We start from the raw sequence: 21,248 nt of genomic DNA on the forward strand, positions 1-21,248 counted from the left end.
TTATTTTAGGTCATTCACATAAATGCCCCTATTTTGGGGTGGTCTTTGTTTTTTTCCGCTCAAATTTATGGTCTTTAATTTTCGCCCTTCACCATTTTTGGCGCGGCATAATATAGATTTAGCTTGGCATATTTTACGTTAAATTCGGCATATGTATCATAACATCCACACAAATTATGTCGGACAAGGCAAAACATTCAGCACTCAACATAATCTGAAAACGGCATAATTTTAGATTTCTCTTGACATATTTTACACTTAACTTCGGCAAATGTATCATAACACCTTCACAAATTATGCCGGACAAATTTTCAACACTCAAAATAATCTGAAAAGTATTACAAAACTTATGCCGCACAACTTATTTCCTAAAGAATTTATGCAGAGCGAGGCAAACATTCAGTTTCCAAAGATGAAAATGTTTCAGAACTTATGCCGAGCGAAGCAAGTCTAGATATTTTCATTAAATAAGTAGCAGAGATAACATTTAAAGACACAGATATGAGGGACAAAAATTAAAGACTAGTACGTTTGAAGGGCAATCCATACAAAAACTTGTACTGTTATTGAAGAATTAAATCAAACACACAGTTTGCAAGATCATTGAATTTGTTTCACTAGTCAAATAGTGCAATCACATGTTTATGAAACACGAACTACACCGAAATAGCCACAGTCTATATCGCGTACCTTAGTTACAGAAGTGTTCTTGCTTTCGGGAAGAGTCTTCAATAGAATCACTTTGCAAGAACTTGAGAATTAGAGAAGGAGAAGAAGAATCTTTTTTCAAGGAGAACGAGAAGTTTCAGATTTATTTTTCAGTAACAACGCTTATTCTTTTAAGCGGCTGAAACAACACAACGTTTAGAAGTCCCTAAACCGTAGTGTCTTCTCTAATTATTAACTAACAATTAATTAATATATAACTAATTATATATTATATTTTCTCCTTAATATGGTTCCGGGTTGACCCACATGGGTGACCCCGTCCAATTTCCTTCAGTTATACCATAGGTAACCAACATGATACATTATTTTTGTTGTTATTGAACTAGAACTAGCAGCAAAGAATAGTCAGCAGACCTTGGACATTGGTTCTTTTTCATCCCCAAGCAAGAGAAGCAAGTCGAGGAGGAAAGCCAACATGCTTCCCTCCGAAGTATATTACTGGAAAGCTACTTGATTACTTGTCTTGTCCACTCTTTCTGCAATCAGATAGATTATTGGAGGAAAAAGGACCATAGTTGTTTATAGAGGAAGAGTTTCATGAGGAAAAAAGACAACTTGAAAGATGAAGGGGGGCAAAGTTATTAATTGAGAAGCTTCAGCATCAACTACCATCGTGAATATGACAGAGAAGCTTCATTACCAAGAAAGAAGTGGAGAAGAAATAAGTGGGCTAGGTTTGCAATACTTTTTAAGTTATGGCTAAAGTTTTAATTACACGATACAAACTTGGCCTCATTTCCAAATAAAAGAAATTTCTTGTGTTAGCGACTCATAGAAGAAGGATAATTTTCAAAACTTGGGATGTTAAAACAAATAACTTTATTACAATTAATTAAGTCATAAATTCAATTTACACTAGGGAAAAAAATTAACTCCAATAGTTGTATCTCATTTAAGACTCCTCAATCCCATTAAACTCAGGATTCTAGTAAATAATCCATACTGCATAAGAAAAAAAAGAGAGAGAAAATGAGAAAATAAAAAGCACAAAAAAGTAAATTCAATGGCCCCCACCCTCACCTCCTTTACCACCTAAAATTGGTTTGGATAATTATATTTTTAGTTGCGTAGATTTTTTGTTAACACTTAACTTATATTATACTAACCAGTCACTAAAAAGTATAAAATAACCAAATTTTCCTAATTATATAGAACTTCATCTAATAAAAAATATGATTAATTAGGATGAGTCATCTAAACCAAGCAGCAGTAAAAGTCCAAACATCACCTATCGGGGTATCAATGGTTTTCTAAAACCAACTTTAACCGACCGTATCTAGCCATCGATTATGTGATTACTTTTAATAAAATAGTAGGTTTTTATATAAATTTATAACCTTACTAAATAATTAGGTAGATTCGAAATTTTATAAAGATAATCCGAAAAATATCGAATTGTACCGACTAAATTTATATGTATATAATATATATTTATCTAATAAGTTTAAACTAATGAACCATTAAAATTTTCGCCTTAGGCCAAGGGTAGTGAAAACAACTACACGCCAATAGGTAATTAACACCCAATTCTCAATTCCAAAACCTATTATGCTACTACTAATAGAACTAAATTAGTTTTATCATCTCGAGTAGTAATTAGTAAGCTACAAGGTATTCAGAAGATCTTGAGTAGTAAGCTACAAGGTATCTCAAGGATCTTGAGTAGCAAGCTACAAGGAATTTTCATGAATTTGAATCAGTACCAAGCTACTCGATATTAGATATCATACGTGTCATGACCCAACCAGAGGGCCATGACGGGCACCCGGTGCAAACTCACTCGGGCACCTCTTATCATACATTCACATTCACATCTAGGTGGACCACAAGGCCTACGCATGATTTCTATACATCAATAATGCTAAACTCATTGGGCAACAACACATTCATAACATCATCAACAACTATGCCCATATCCATATACACAAGTCGACAAGGCTATCAAAATGATATACAAAATATAAGCTGACAAGGCCAAAAGACATCTAACCATACACAATCGTCTACGAGAAACTAAGAAAAGAGTAGGTAACATCATATAGGCGGGACAGGACCCCGCCATGCCCATATGTATATACACAAAAGAATAATACCCAAAAAGTTGTAGCTCCGGATGAAATGGAGCTCCTCTATGTAGTCCCTGAATAAGAAATCTATGGATCAAGCCTGTCTCCCTATCCACCTGCGGGCATGACACAGCGTCCACAAACAAAAGGACGTCAGTACGAATAATGTACTGAGTATGTAAAGCATAATTAACATCATAGTAGGAGCATAAGAGATAGCATAAGAAATAGCATAGGATGGGAGAATCAGGAGGTAATAGAGTCATTTGTACCTCTATCGACCAGCATCATGTTTACTTACTTGTCTTTCATAGGGACCTTCCATTTCTAATGCTTGCTCATATATATATATATATATATATATTCGTATTCATATCATACCCGACCATAAAGGTTCGGCATTTCACATACCCGGCCATGACAAGGCTCGGTGATTATACATACCTGGCCCTACCAAGGCTCAGTGTTATCTGTACCCAACTGCAGAGGTGCGCGCGATAAGTATCATACCCGGCCATATAAGCTCGGTGTTACATAATAGTCATACATACTTAGACACGTATACATAAAAGTCCATAAGTATCATCAACATCATTGCTATCATCGTTTTCGTTACATCTATCCTTAGAGGATCAACTATCATATAAAGGAGGTACTAGTATCATGAAAGTATCGAGAATCATGAGCTTTGGTAATCTTAGAGATAGAGTCATTTGGAAGACATTATGGAACTCATGAAAGGATATATAGCAAAGGAACCATGCCTTAATGAAAGAAGGGTTAGCCTTACATACCTCTTTGTCTTCTTAACTACTTAACATTCACCGTCGTAGCTTGAACAATCTACATTTAGAAGGATTCATACGATGGTTAAGCTTTAATGACACTCTTAAATTCAAACTAAAATAATTCATGATCTAATGAAAATTGGGCAGTATTTCCCCTATTTCGTCAACTTCCACCATATTACAAAACAACTCTCAAACATCCATAATACACCCACAATATCATAATCAAGTAATCACATTCCATTAAGCCTTCAAAATTCGTCCTTATGTTCAACTTATGCCAACAACCTCACACCCATTTTAGCACATTTTCACACAATGCCTCCTTATCGCTATTACTACCTTCCATAACATGATTATACCCATATCATACTAAGAATCATGACTCAAGTTAGCTTAATACTCAAAAACATCATAAGAGTTACATTTAGCCCTCATTTTCTATTTTCTTCTTCTACCCAAGTTCTTCAACAACCAAGCATTCATGATAACATGAAATAAGCATGAAAACTAACATTTTATCTCATGGGAATGAGCTTTGGAGCAGCTATCAACTTAGGTGAAAACTCTAGCTTCAATACCCAAGAATCTCTTGTAGTCTAATAACCCTAGCAAGACTTTTAATACATGGGTACCTTGATATTTGCGTCTTGATCTTTGTTTTCTCTTGGATTGGGGTGGAATATGCTTGGAGAAGGGTTTGGAGCTCTCAGGATTTGTGGAAAATAAAAAATGAAATAAATGAACAAAGACCATCTATTTATACAAAAAGTTAAAATATGCCCGATGGACCTATACGGACCAATTATATGGTCCGTATAATATTATACGGTCCGTATAAGTGACCGTATAACACCACCATGGGAAAGTCCCTTTACGAAATAGGTCAAGTTATACGGCCCTTATACGGACCGTATAAAGTTATACGGACTGTATAAGTGGTCGTATAACACAATCAAGATAATGACCCTTTCTGTGAAGGTCATGTTATACGGACCCTCCTTATACGGACCATATAAAGTTATACGGACTGTATAAGTGGCCGTATAACTCCAGTTATGCGAAACTTCCTCTTGTTGATTCATTTGACTTCCAATCCTCGTAGAACCTTCTTGGCACTTACATAATACTTCATTAACTATACAATAGGCCCTATAGCAGCCCCTCAAGACATCACAAATAAATAATAGCTCAATTATAGCGAAAACCTTTCTGAACATGATTTATATTACACTTCCTTCAACAAATTAAATTTCACTTATTCGTACAACTTCAAAATCTTATGGTATGCACCCTAAGCTATCTAATACCTTCCTTAATCTCTTAAGGATTTCATAATCACCTTAAGCTCACATTAGCCTATCCACAAGGCAACAAATCAGAAATTTTCAAGGTGTAACATTTTTCCCCCCTTAGGAACATTTGTCCTCGAATGTTAGTTTCTTGGGGATTCTATAAAAATTGCGCCAGAGTTTCCCCTATAATATGGCACTACCATCCTGCAACAGCAACCCAAAATACATCGCCTTACGGGGCTACAACAACAATATCAATAACCATGGCCACCCACGACCAGGAAAACATCAAGGAAAACACTACATACCTGAGGATAATGGCGTCTCTGCCTGAGTCTCCTCTGAAGGTGAAAATAAATACGGATACCTGAACTTCATGTCTTCTTCAGCTTCCCAAGTCATTTCCTCTCTATTATTATTTTTTCATAATACTTTAACTGAAGCTACCTCTTTGGTCCTGAGTTTTCATACTTGCCTATCTAAAATGGCAATGGGGACTTCTTCATAAGACAATTGTTTGGTAACTTGGACATCATCTATTTGTACAATTCTAGAAGGATCTCTAATGTACTTACAAAGCATCGATACATAGAAAAGTGGGTGAACTGACTCTAAGTCAGGAGGTAGATCTAATTTGTAATCTACCTGGCCTACCTTGCGTATAATCTCATAAGGTCCAATGTACTGGGGGCTAAGCTTTCCCTTCTTGACAAATCTCATGATTCCCTTCATTGGCAACACCTTAAAAAATACCCAATCTTTCACTTGGAACTCTAAGTCCCTTCGACGATTATCCACATAGGACTTTTGACGACTCTGGGCTGTTAATAATCTATCCTGTATAAGCTTGAATTTCTTTATAGCTTGCTGGATTAAGTCTGGCCCTATCAATTTGGTCTCACCTACTTTGAACCACCCAATTGGAGATCTACATTTTCGCCCATATAAAGCCTCATACGGGGCCATTTGGATGCTAGAATGATAACTATTGTTATAAGCAAATTCAATAAGTGGTAAGTGATCATCCCAATTACCTCCAAAATCCAATATGCATGCCTGTAGCATATCCTCAAGAGTCTGAATGGTACGTTCAGCTTGTCCATCAGTCTGCGGGTGAAATGTCGTGCTAAGACTCACCTGAGTCCCCAAACCATCTTGGAAAGATTTCCAAAAATTAGCTATAAACTGAGTCCCTCTATCAGAGATAATAGATACTGGAATACCGTGAAGTCACACTATCTCTTTAACATAAAGCTTTGCATACTCTTTTGCCACATATGTAGTTCTGACCGGTAAGAAATGAGCTGACTTCGTGAGTCTATCCTTAATCACCCATATAGAATCATACTTACGTTGAGAATGGGGTAAGCCTATAATGAAGTCCGTGTTAATTACTTCCCATTTCCAAGTTGGAATTTCTATATCTTGCAATAATCCGCCCGACTTTTGGTGCTCAATTTTCACTTGCTGACAGTTAGGACACTACGCTACGAATTTCGCTTTTTCTTTCTTCATCCCATTCCACCAATATATAGATTTAAGATCATGATACATCTTCGTTGCTCCGGGGTGAACGGAATAACGGGAACAGTGGGCTTCTCTCAATATTTGGTAGCGTAATCCTGCAACATCAGGAACACATGACCTGCCTCGGCATCGGAGAACTCCATCTCCAGAAATCTCAAATGTTAACATCTCCTTCTGAGGGAGTGTATTTCTATAATGAATCAGCATGGGATCTTCATATTGTCGCTCTTTCACTTCCACTACTAGCGACGAAACCGCTGAATTTTGAATGATAGCTCCCATACTGCCTAAGTCCACTACTCGAACTCCTAGGCTAGCTAATTGCTGGAGCTCACGAGCTATCTCTCTTTTCTCTGGCTGTACATCGCATAAACTTCCCATGGATCTACAGCTAAGAGCATCAACCACAACATTTGCTTTCCCGGGATGATGCAGGATGTTAACATCATAGTCTTTCAACAATTTCAACTATCTCCGTTGTCGTAAATTCAATTCTCTTTGCTTGAAGATATACTGAAGGCTCTTATGATCTATATAAATATCAACGTGGACGCCATACAAAATAATGTCTCCACATCTCCAATGCATGAATCACTGCAGCCAATTCAAGATCACAGGTTAGATAATTTTTCTCATGTTTCCGTAACTACCATGAAGCATACGCAATCACCTTACCATGTTGCATTAATACACGGCCTAACCCAATGCCTGAAGCATCACAATAGACAACATAACCTTTCGATCCCTCTGGAAGTGTCGGGACTGGGGCAGAAGTTAATCTATCCTTTAGCTCTTGGAAACTACGTTCACAAGCATCTGTCCATTGAAACCTAGCTGATTTCTGGGTTAGCTTCATGAGTGGTGCAGAAATAAAAGAAAAGCCTTCTACAAACCTCCTGTGATAACCTGCTAAACCCAGAAAACTACGAACTCCCGTAGGGGTTGTGGGTCTTGGCTAAGTCTTCACGGCCTCAATCTTTTGGGTATCTACCAGTATGCCATCGGCCTAAATAATATGCCCCAAAAAGGTCACTAAGTTCACCCAAAACTCACACTTAGAAAATTTGGCAAATAACTCTCGAGTTGGAAGAACTCTAAGAACAGTACGCAAATGACCCACATGTTCTGCCTCGGACCTAGAATATACCAGGATGTTGTTGATGAACACAATCACAAATAAATCTAGAAAGGGCCTGAACACATTGTTCATCAAATCCATAAATACTGCCGGTGCATTAGTTAGCCCAAATGACATTACCCGGAACTCAAAATGGTCGTATCTGGTTCTGAAGGCTGTCTTAGGAATATCTTTCTCCCTAACTCGCACTTGATGATACCCGGATCTCAAATCTATCTTTGAGAACCATTTGGCGCCTTGTAATTGGTCAAATAAATCATCAATCCTCAGAAGCGGATATTTATTCTTGATTGTCACCTTATTTAGCTGCCGATAATCAATGCACATTCGCAAGGAGCCATCTTTCTTTCGAACAAACAACACGGGTGCTCCCCACGGAGAGGAACTAGGCCTAATAAAACCTTTCTTAAGCAAGTCCTTCAATTGCTCCTTCAACTCTTTCAACTCCGCGGGAGCCATCCTATAGGGAGGAATAGATATGGGCTTGGTATTCGATAGCACATCAATAGCGAAATCGATCTCCCACTCTGGAGGGAGGACTGGAAGCTCTTTCGAGAATACATCCGGGAACTCATTCACTACAGGGACAGACTGAAGAGTTGGGGGTTCAACTTCTACACCTTGGACTCGAATTAGATGGTAAATACAACCTTTTTTGATCATTTTTCTTGCCTTTAGATAGAAAATGAACCTACCTTTCGGGGACGTAGTATTTTCTTTCCATTCTAAAATTGGTTCTTTCGAAAACTGAAAGCGAACCATTTTCATTCTACACAATTTCTATATACTCGACTAGCTATTACTGGTTCACCAACGGGTGTAGATACCTCAAAAGGTTTGACCGACTCCGGTTTGACGCCAAACCGACCCGCAATATATGGAGTAACATATGATAATGTGGAGCCCGAATCTATCAAAGCATGTACATCATGAGAGAATACCGATAATATACCTGTGACGACATTGGGGGAAGACTCAAGATCCTGGCGTCCCGCCAAAGCATAAATATGGTGCTGAGGACCACTAGAATTGGGGGCTCTCTCTCTACCTCTACCATGGCTAACTGGCGCATATGAACCTGGCCTCATAGGACCCAGCTGCCGACCCTGAAGGCTGGGCCCTACCCCTGCTACCAACCGACGGGCAATCACGCATGATATGGCTTGGCCGACTGCATGCATAGCAAACCTCTGAGCCTAGTCGACACTGGCCCCAATGTAACTTCCCGCACTGGGAACATCGGGGCACGAGTGGCCTTGCCTAAAATATTCATGTTGTCCTGAAGGGACGCAGTCAAGCACCTATCCATCAAATGTGGCCCTAGGCATCTTACAAATCGGTGCACTCGATCACCCATATCCGCTACCATAGTCGGGGCATACCTAGCCAAAGAATTGAAGCGGAGACTATACTCTAAGGCACTCATACTTCCTTGCCTAAGATTTAAGAATTTATCGGCTCTAGCCCGCCGAACCTCTGAAGGCAAGTAATATCGGAGAAAGGCATCCACAAATTCTCGCCATGCCAGGAAAGGTGCATTGATTCCCCGTGAAGCCATCCAAACCGTTGTACCAATGAACCGCGGCATCCCGCAATCTATAGGATGCTAACTCTACCGATTCAATGTCTGAAGCATGCATTAACCGGAGTGTCCTCAACATCCCATCAATAAAGTTTTGAGGGTCCTCATCCGGCTATGACCCAAAAAATTTCAGAGGCTTCAAGCTAATAAAATCACAGGCCCTTACACTAACAGCCCTATCACCTTGCCCTGTACCTTGCCGTTGAGTCTGAGCGGCAACCAACTGAGTAATTAAATAAATGACCTCTTTTACATCTTGGCCTGAAGCATCTGGTGGAGGAGCTGGGGATGCTGGAGCCGGGGCTGAGGCTCCCTCATGCTCCTCAGAAATAGGCACCGAGTGGGAGGACTGAGATTGAGCCGCATTCTGGGACTCACCCTCCTCTACAACCGTTGGCGGTACTCTTTCAGCCCGCTTTTCTGCCACTGTCTTGCCCTTTTGGGCTGCCGTAGCCTTTCTCTTTACAGGCATTTCTGAAATACATAATATATGGTTAAGGAAAGATAAATCCTTATATCATGGCTCTATCACACGATCTTATGAAGAAAGAAGGTCATTCACTACTAGCCTCCTGTTTATAAGTGTGGCGCACAACACACACATAAACAAGACTCTACTGGACACGGCTCATAGACACACCCTAGGACAGAACTGCTCTGATACAACTTTTGTCACGACCCAACCAGAGGGTCATGACGGGCACCCGGTGCTAACCTACCCGGGTACCTCTTATCGTACATTCACATTCACATCTAGGTGGACCACATGGCCTACGCATGATTTCTATACATCAATAATGCTAAACTCATTGGGTAACAACACATTCATAACATCATCAACAACTGTGCCCATATCCATATACACAAGCCGACGAGGCTATCAAAATGATATACAAAATATGAGCCGACAAGGTTGCAAGACATCTAACCATACACAACTGTCTACGAGCCTCTAAGAAGAGTAGGTAACATCATATAGGCGGGATAGAACCCCACCATTCCCATATGTATGTATACAAAAGAATAATACCCAAAAAACTGTAGCTCCGGATGAAACGGAGCTCCTCTATGTAGTCCCTGAATAAGAAATCTATGGATCAAGCCTGTTTCCTTGTCCACCTGCGGGCATGATGCAGCGTCCACAAACAAAAGGACGTCAGTATGAATAATGTACTGAGTATGTAAAGCATAATCAACATCATAGTAGGAGCATAAGAAATAGCATAGGATGGGAGAATCAGGAGGTAATAGAGCCATTTGTACCTCTATTGGCCATCATCATATTTACTTACTTGTCTTTCATAGGGACCTTCCATTTCTAATGCTTGCTCATTACTATATATATATATATATATATATTCATATTCGTATTATACAAGACCATGATGTTTCGGTGTTTCACATACCCAGCCATGACAAGGCTCGGTGATTATACACACCTGGCCCTACCAAGGCTCAGTGTTATCCGTACCCAACCCAGAGAGGTGCGCGCGATAAGTATCATACCCGGCCATATAAGCTCGGAGTTACATAATAGTCATACATACTTAGACACGTATACATAAAAGTCCATAAGTATCATCAACATTATTGCTATCATCGTTTTCGTTACATCTATCTTTAGAGGATCAACTATCATATAAAGGAGGTACTAGTATCATGAAAGTATCGAGAATCATGAGCTTTGGTAATCTTAGAGATAGAGTCATTTGGAAGGCATTATGGAACTCATGAAAGGATATATAGCACAGGAACCATGCCTTAATGAAAGAAGGGCTAGCCTTACATACCTCTTTGTCTTCTTAACTACTTAACGTTCACTGTCGTAGCTTGAACAATCTACATTTAGAAGGATTCCTACCATGGTTAAGCTTTAATGACACTCTTAAATTCAAACTAGAATAATTCATGATCTAATGAAAAATGGGCAGCATTTCCCCCATTTCATCAACTTCCACCATATTACAAAACAACTCCCAAACATCTATAATACACCAACAATATCATAATCAAGTAATCACATTCCATTAAGCCTTCAAAATTCATCCTTATGTTCAACTTATACCAACAACCTCACACCCATTTTAGCACATTTTCACACAATGCCTCCTTATCGCTATTACCACCTTCCATAACATGATTATACCCATATCATACTAAGAATCATGACTCAAGTTAGCTTACTACTCAAAAACATCATAAAAGTTACATTTAGCCCTCATTTTCTATTTTCTTCTTCTACCCAAGTTCTTCAACAACCAAGCATTCATGATAACATGAAATAAGCATGAAAACTAACATTTTATCTCATGGGAATGAGCTATGGAGCAGCTATCAACTTAGGTAAAAACCTTAGCTTCAATACCCTAGAATCTCTTGTAGTCTACTAACCCTAGCAAGACTTCTAACACATGAGTACCTTGATTCTTGCCTCTTGATCTTTGTTTTCTCTTAGATTGGGGTGGAATATGCTTGGAGAAGGGTTCGGAGCTCTGAAGACTTGCGGAAAATGAAAAATAAAATAATGAACAAAGACCATCTATTTATACAGAACGTTAAAAATCTGCCCGATGGACTTATACGAACCACTTATACGGTCCGTATAATATTATACGGTCCGTATAAGTGGACCGTATAACACCACCATAGGAAAGTCCCTCTTTGAAATATGTCAAGTTATACAGGTCCTCTTATACGGACCGTATAAAGTTATACAGACCGTATAAGTGGTTGTATAACACCACAAAGAAAATGACCCTTTCTGTGAAGGTCATGTTATACGGACCGTATAAAGTTATACGGATCGTATAAGTGGCCGTATAACTCCCAGTTATGCGAAACTTCCTCTCGTTGATTTGTTGGACTTCCAATCCTCGTGGAACCTACTTGGCACTTACATAATACTTCATTAACTATACAATAGGCCCTATAGCATCCCCTCAAGACATCACCAAATAAATAATAGCTCAATTATAGAGAAAACCTTTCCGAACACAACTTATATTTCACTTCCTTCAACAAATTAAATTTCACATGTTCGTACAACTTCAAAAATCTTATGGTATGCACCCTAAACTATCTAATAACTTCCTTAATCTCGTAAGGATTTCATAATCACCTTAAGCTCACATTAGCCTATCCACAAGGCAAAAAATCAGAAATTTCTGAGGTGTAACAATACGTGCCTCTCAGATAAGTTGATACCAACTTATCTCTTCGCTAATCTTAGATTTTGTTATATTTGATTGAGAAAATAATGCATTTAATGTCGTTTACTTCTATAGGTTTTATGTGATTTAGATGTGATCAAGAAGAAATCAAGTGAAAAACAAGTCAAAAAGAGGTCAAATTGAAGAAAATGAGAAAAGTGATTAAAATTGCAAAAACGGTCAGATTTGAAATCTGAAATTCTGAACTGTTTTGGTCATAATTTTATGGAGAACTTTTGGATCTATTAAAGCGATACTTGGGAGAAATTATCTTTAATCTTTGGCCATATTTTCAAGTTTTGGAAGTCAGGGTTCATCAACCACACCATTGGAGGAGAAGATTGGAGCACTTTAATGAAAAATTTCTTGAACCTTTCTTCAATTCCTTGTTATGTACTCCATCCGGTTCAAAAAGAGTGTCCACATAGCCTTTATTTTTTGGTTCAAAAAGAGTGTCCACGCTTGTACTTACGTAGACACTCTTTTTGAACTAGAGGGAATATTGAATATCTAAGTGTGTAGTACTCCATTTCATTACATGAATCTTGTTGATGAGAATATTCATTGTCCAAGTTTTGGATTAAATCTCATGTTTTGCTTATGTATTGAACGATTTTTATTTCTAATGAAGTGGGACTTTGTTTCTTTAATTAATCTTGTTCTTTAATATTTCTTAAGGGATTAGCTAACCCTAGAATTCGCCCATTTACTTCGATTTGAGCTCAGAAGAGGAAGATTGAGGTCAGGAAAGATTATGTCATGCCCCGAACCATGGCCCAGGCATAACACGACACTTGATGCCTGATTGCATGTGACCGAGCGAACCACATAACTTGCTGAATCAACATGGGGCATAAACATGAGCGGAATATAACATGAAACATGATGAGCCTTAACAAAGCATGATAAGTCATAATATATTTAATAAAATACTTGTATAAAAAGTGAATGCGGAAATATCATAACCTGAGCCAAAGATGGCTACACAACTCTGCGTATTGACATAACTGATAGACTAGTCTATGAGACCTCTATCATGAATCTGAACTGTAAAACATACTTACTGGGACAAGGCTCTCAGCATACCTTAATTTGCTAAACATGACATGAAAATAAATAAGGATAACACCTCGAATAAGATGGAGATAACCAAAAAGCTGATACGAGCAAATCCTACCGAGCGTACGCGCGTCTCAGAATCCGGACTCGCATCGTGAAATGCAGTTCCCGGCAATAGAAAAGGGACGTCAGCACATTGAATGCACTGGTATGTAAAGCACTCAATGAAATAAGTAGGGTATATGAAATAACACGATAAGAGCTGAAACTGAAACTGAAACTTAAACCTGGTCATGAGCATGAACATGAATACATATATAAATAACATCAGTAAAAATATCTATCGGAGAGCATTAATATAACCGACATGTAACCACCACGTTAGCACGTGGCGTCTGATCTCTGCCTGATCAGCTAAGCCATCTTGTACCTTGCCGGGGTATAAGATATGAACATGACATGAATGGATCCATATCCCTCAATGGGGAATATATGAAGGAATCGTCCTACTGGACGGAGCGATCCTTATCCTATGTTGGCATATGTAGTTTCAGCTATAAAACCTTCTCGGTAATCTGTGCAACTCCCAAAAACATGAACATGATATAGTTGGCTGAGAAGCCCAAGAAGTTCGTAAAAACATGAATGATAGTATAACATGGATATCTTGTTTCATAATCATGGATAAAGATAATATAATTTATTTGCATGAAAACGTGTAGACATGTAGAATATTCATGAAAGTAAGTATAATATTTAATGACTTGCATGTAGGAACCCATGGAATACAATATATGGGTTTTCATGGATTATGGATGGATTCCCAAAAGACAAAATGGAAGATTAGGATTACAACAACGGATATATATATTTCAAACATGGTATATCATGGTGCATGGATTTAGGGTTATCACGAACTTGGCTAAAAACCCTAGTTTAGTGAACTCTTGCATAATCATGGAAGAACGTGGAGTGGAGAAGAATAAAGATATTCCCACACATAGATAGAAATCCTACATACCTGGTAATGCTCCAAAACTTGTATCAATAATCTGAACTTGAAGAAGAACCCCTAAAGCTTTATTCTTGAATCCTTTAAATGAGTTTTCTTGAAAACCCTAGGTTAAGAATGATGAACTCTCATTAGATCACATGAATACATGTTAGAATTGACTTGAAATGATTGGAATAGGCTACCTTGGTGTTTTGGATTGATTGGAGAAGAAAATCTTTGTTCTAGGGCTTGGAGAATGTGAAAAGTGAAAAAAGAACTGAACATGACGTATTTATACTTAGCTGAGTCGAGAAATTATACGGTCAACTAATACGGTCTGTATAAAGTTATACAAACCGTATAAAATGACCGTATTTAACAATGATAAAAATTCCAGAAACTGGGACTTCCCAAATGAATTTCATAGACTGAAAATATGGTCCGTATATTATTATACGGTCCGTATCGAATCATTTCAAAAACTTGGCAGAAACTGGGATTTTTATACTCGCCTTATACGAACTAGAAGTATGGGCCGTATATTATTATACGGTCCCTATATCTAGTTGTGAAAATGGGATTTTGTTGAACTGCAGCAAATTAAATTCCAACACTTCCCGTCGCATATTCTAAGTCCCAAATCATGAATCATAGTCTAGTTTAAAGGTACAACGTGTTATAATATCTCCCCCTTGGGATAATTTGTCCTCGAATGATGGTCATGGTTAGGAATATGGCTGGACATGGCTTGAATACGTGAATGTGAGGAAACATGACGTGAAACATAGAGACTGAATTAACATGCCATGGTTACATGGAAACATGAATACTGAGATATGGAACATGGGCACTGGATACGTGACATGAGCGTGAAACATGAGATATGACATGGACTATGGAAGGTTACCTTGAGCATTCTCTGCTTGCTCTTTAAACAAATGGGGATACTTGGATTTCATGTCCTCTTCGGCATCCCATGTAGCCTCTTCGACTTTCTGACTCCTCCATAAAACCTTTACTGAGGCAACCTCTTTAGTTCTCAACTTGCGAACCTGACGATCAAGAATTTATATAGGATCTCTTCATAAATCAAACCATCCATAATCGTTATAGAATCAGCAGGAATCACCAACAATGGGTCTCCCACACACTTCCTCAACATAGACACATGGAATACTAGATGAACAGCAGACAGCTTTTGTGGCAATTCAAGCTCATAAGCTACTTGACCAACCCTTCATAGGATCCTTTAAGGTCCAATATATCTGGGACTGAGCTTTCCCTTCTTACCAAATCTCATAACACCCTTCATAGGTGAAACTTTAAGGAATACCTAATCAGCAACTTAAAACTCTAAGTCCCTTCGCCTCATATCGGCGTAAGACTTCTGGCGAATCTGAGCCGTCCTCAAATGCTCCTGAATTAACTTGACTTTCTCTATAGTCTGATCCATACAAAGCTTCAAACGGCGCCATCTAAATACTAGCATAATAACTGTTATTATAAGCAAACTCAATGAGAGGCAAGTGATCATCCTAATTACCTTTAAAATCTAGGACGCATGCTCTCAACATGTCCTCAAGAGTCTGAATGGTGCTCTCTGCCTGGCCATCTGTCTGAGGATGAAAAGTTGCACTGAGGTTTACCTTGGTACCCAATCCCTTCTGACAGAATTTCTAGAAGTTCACTGTGAACTGAGCACCACGATCTGAAATAATAGACAAAGGAGTCCCATGCAATCTGACAATCTCCAGAATATACAACTTAGCATAATCTTCTGCTGAATCTGTGGCCTTGATTGGCAAAAAGTGTGCTGACTTAGTGAGTCAGTCCATAATCACCCAAATTGAATCATGTCTACGGGATGAACAAGGTAGACATGGTATAAAGTCCATATTTATCATCTACCATTTCCAGACAGGAATATTAATATTCTAAGCCAAGCCACCAGGCCTCTGGTATTCGGCTTTCACTTGTTGACAGTTCGGACACTTAGCCACAAAATCTGCTACATTCTTCTTCATATCATTCCATCAATAAATCTTTTTAAAATCATGATACATCTTAGTAGAACCTGGATGAATAGAACACCTGGAATTATGAGCTTCTGACATAATTTGCTCTCTAAGCCCATCTCCATTTGAAACACATAATCTACCTCGGTACCTCAAGGTACTATCATCTCTCCCTTGTTCGAAAGCCGTTGTCTTATGCTTGTGAATCCCCTCTTTCAGCTACAATAAAAAGAGATCACTAAACTGTTTCTCTTTAACTTCTACTACTAAGGAGGAATGAGCTTTGTTATGAACAATGACGCCACCATCTTCGGAGTCCAAGAGTCAAACTCCAAAATTACCTAAATGGTGAACTTCCTTGGTCAAAGTTCTTTTATCTGCCTCAACGTGAGCTAAAATTCCCATGGAACGCCAACTGAGAGCATCGGCTACCACATTCGCTTTCCCTGGATGATAGAGAATATCCATATCATAGTCCTTAAGCAATTCGAGCCATTTTCTCTACCTAAGATTTAGCTCCCTTTGCTTGAAGATATACAGCAGGCTTTTATGATCGGTGAAAATATCAACATGCACTCCATACAAGTAATGACGCCATATCTGAAGCGCTAAAACCACAGCTGCCAACTCTAAGTCATGAGTCGGATAATTCTTCTCATGAGTCTTAAGCTGTCTAGATGCGTAGGCAACGACCTTACCATGCTGTATTAAGACACATCCAAGACCAATTCTCAAAGCATCACAATAGACTACAAACCCTTCAGTTCCCTCTAGTAGCATCAGAACTGGAGCAGAAGTCAACCTCTTCTTCAACTCTTCAAAGCTCTGCTCACATGCATCTGACCACTGAAACTTATCCTTTTTCTGAGTCAACTTAGTCAGCGGAGCTGAAATAGAGGAAAACCCCTCTACAAAACATCTATAGTAGCCTACCAGACCCAAGAAACTTTTGATATCTGAAGTGAAGGTGGGTCTGGGCCAATTCTTTATAGCGTCTATTTTTTGAAAATTGACTTTCACACCTTCACCTAAAATCACATGGCCTAAGAATGCTACTGACTTAAGCCAAAACTCACACTTTGAGAATTTTTCAAAAAGCTCACGATCATTGAGTGTCTGCAACAGTATTCTGAGATGTTCTGCATGATCAGCCTTACTACAGGAATACACCAATATTTCATCAATAAACACAATGATGAATGAATCAAGATAAGGCTTGAAGACTCTATTCATAAGGTCTATGAAAGCAGCTAGCGCATTCGTCAAACCGAATGACATGACTAAGAATTCGAAATGACTATAACGGGTTTTGAAAGCGGTCTTTGGAATATCAACTTCCTTAACCTTTAACTGGTGGTATCCTGATCTAAGGTCAATTTTGGAATAGCACTGGGCACCCTGAAGTTGGTCAAATAAATCATCTATTCTGGGAAGAGGGTATCTGTTCTTAATGGTGACTTTATTTAGCTGGCGGTAGTCAATGCACATACATAAGGAACCGTCTTTCTTTTGAACAAATAAGACTGGTGCACCCCAAGGTGAGACACTAGGTCTAATAAATCCCTTGTCAAGAAGATCTTTCAACTGAACTTTTAATTCTTTCAACTCTGCTAGAGCCATTCTATATGGCGGAACAGATATCGGCTTAGTGCCGGGAAGTAGATCAATTCCAAAGTCAAACTCCCTATCGTGAGGGACTCCGGGTAGATTATTTAGAAAGACTTTTGGAAACTCACTAACAACTGGTATCATGCGACTGAAGAGCTGGAGTCTGGGCATCTGCATCCCTGACTCGAACTAAGTGATAAATGCATCCTTTAGTAATCATCTTTCTGGCTCTAAGATATGAAATAAACCTACCCCTGGGTACTACTAAATTAATCTTTCATTCTATAATTCCGTCGAGAAAATTGAAACTTACTATTTTGGTTTTACAACCCACTGAAGCATCACATGATTCTAGCCAATCCATGCTCATGATTACATCAAAGTCTACCATATCTAATTCTACTAAGTCTGCTATAGTTCTGCGCTGATAGACCATAACTGGACAACCCCTATAAATACGTCTAGCTATAACTGACTCTCCAACTGGAGTGGAGACCTCAAAGGGTTGGGTTCATGCAACTTTTCTGGTTCCATCCCGAATTTCTTAGCATTAAAAGGGGTTACGTATGATAGGGTAGTTCCAAGACCCATGAGAGCCTAAACATCATGAGTGAAGACGGTTAGCATACCTGTGACCACATCTCCACGGGCCTCTGTATTCAACGACCTGCCAGCACACACAAACGGTTCTGAGCACTACCCTTATTACCGGATGTTGCTGCTCCACACCCCTGCTGGGCCTAATTGTTACGAAAAGCTGCTAAATTTATGGACTAAGCCACATTGCCTCCGGTACCTTGCCTAGCTGACAGACAATCTCTCTGAATATAGCCCTTCTGGCCATAACCATAGTATATATCCATACCCATATGACACTCACCTAGGTGTCTCTTACAAAACTTGCTGCAAACCGAATTAGTATAGGCCTGCTGACCCACACTAGCCTGAGAGTAGGAACCTGTTGGTCTGCAATTCTATTTCTTTTGGTCATTCCTGAACTGTGGGGCTGGGGCATTGGCTACGGATTGAACGGGTCCTGCTGACTTGTTCTTAAAGAACTTTCTACCTCCACCTTTATTAAAGTCACCTGAAGACTTGGCCCTCTTACAGAATTCCCTATCCTTCTGCTGTGCTTCTTCTTATTTCAGTTTATCCTCATTACCTTGCACAAATGCCAATAACTTGGAGATAGTCATCTTGTCGTATTGAGTAGCCGTATTAGCATCCTTGTGCAATTCGGGTTTAAGCCCGAGCACAAACCTTCTAACCACGGCTCTCATATCGGGAACCATGTGGGGAGCATGTCTGGACAACGACATAAATTTGAGATAATATTCCTGAACAGTCATGTTATTCTGCCTTAACCTCTAGAACTCCATAGCTTTTGCTTCCCTGACCTCAATTGGCATGAAATGGTCAATGAAAGCATCTACAAATTCATCCCAAGTAGCGGAAAGTGCATTCTCCCCTCAGGACTGTTCCCAAGTCTCATACCAAATGTGAGCCATACCCTTTAACTGATAGGCTCCAAACTCTACTGCCTCTGTTTTCGTGGCATGCATAACACAGAACACCTTCTGCAGCCCATCAATGTAATTCTGTAAATCCTCCTCCTTCTTAGACCCCGTGAACGCTGGAGGCTTCATGCGAAGAAAATCTTGGGTTTTAGAACTGGTTGACCCACCACTAGCACCTGTGCTAGGAGCCGTTTCCTGTCACTGCGCCTGGTTAGCAACGATCTAAGTAAGCAACTGAATAGCTCCTCCAACATCCATGCCTGAAGCATTAAGAGATGTAGCTATAGGAACGGTTGGGGTTGTTGGGCCTGTACCAGCTATCTCAGCCTAAACGGTTTCTTCTTGAGCTGCATCAGCGGTAGTCCTCTGGCTAGTAGCTGTATTCTCTTGTTGTACTTTCTTTTCTGAGCCATTCCTAAAATACGTAATTTGCACGAGTTAGGAGAATTCCTGAAAGTATTGCTCTAACTGCATGATCAAGAGTATGAAAGAAGTGACACAATCCTAAATGTCTTGGTGGTCAACTATTTATATGTGTGGGGCCCTCACACATACAAAAGTGATCCCACTAGATATGGTTTCATAGAGTCCCTAAGACACTTGAACCTAGGGCTCTGATACCAAGCTTTATCACGCTCCGGACCATGGTCTGGGCGTAACACGGCCCTCGATGCCTGACTGCATGTGATCGAGTGAAACACTTGGCTTGCTGAATCAACATGGGGCATAAACATGAGCTGAATATAACATGAAACATGATTAGCCTTAACAAAGCATGAGAAGTCATAATATTTAATAAAATACTTGTATAAAAAGTGAATGCGAAAATATCATAACTTGAGCCAAAGATGGCTACACAACTCTGAGTATTGACATAACTAACTGACTAGTCTATAAAACTTCTATCATGAATCTGAGCTATAAAACATACTTGCTAGGACACCCCAGCATACCTTAACTTGTTAAACATGACATGAGAATAGATAAGGATAACACCCCGAATAAGATGCGGCTCACCAACAAGCTGAATACGAGCAAATCCTACTGAGTAGATGCGGCATCCTGTAAATCGGTATCTGCATCGTGAAATGCAGGCCCCCGGGCAATAGAAAAAGGACGTCAACACATTGAAAGTACTGGTATGTAAAGCACTCAATGAAATAAGCAGGGTACATGAAATAACATGATAAGAGCTAAAACTGAAACTTAAACTTAGTCATGAGCATGAACATGAATACATATATAAATAACATGAGTAAGAATATATGTAGGAGAGCATTAGTATAACCAACATGTAACCACCACGTTAACACGTTGCGTCTGATCTCTGTCCGATCAGCTAAGCCATCTTATACCTTGTCGGGTTACAAGATATGAACATGACATGAATGGATCCATATCCCTCAATGGGGAGTATATGAAGGAATAGTCCTATTGGGCGGGACGATTATCCTACGTTGGCATACATAGTTTCAGGTATAAGACCTTCTCGGTAATCTGTTAAACTCCCAAAAACATGAACATGATATAGTTGGCTGAGAAGCCCATGAAGTTCGTAAAAAAATGACTTGTAGTATAACATAGATATCTTGTTTCATAATCATGGGTAAATATTATATAATTTATTTGCATGAAAACGTGTAGACATGTAGGATATTCATGAAAGTAAGCATAATATTTAATGACTTGCATGTAGGAACCCATGGAATACAATATATGGG

The sequence above is a fragment of the Lycium ferocissimum genome, chromosome 1, assembly GCF_029784015.1.
Source record: "Lycium ferocissimum isolate CSIRO_LF1 chromosome 1, AGI_CSIRO_Lferr_CH_V1, whole genome shotgun sequence".
NCBI lineage: Eukaryota > Viridiplantae > Streptophyta > Magnoliopsida > Solanales > Solanaceae > Lycium > Lycium ferocissimum.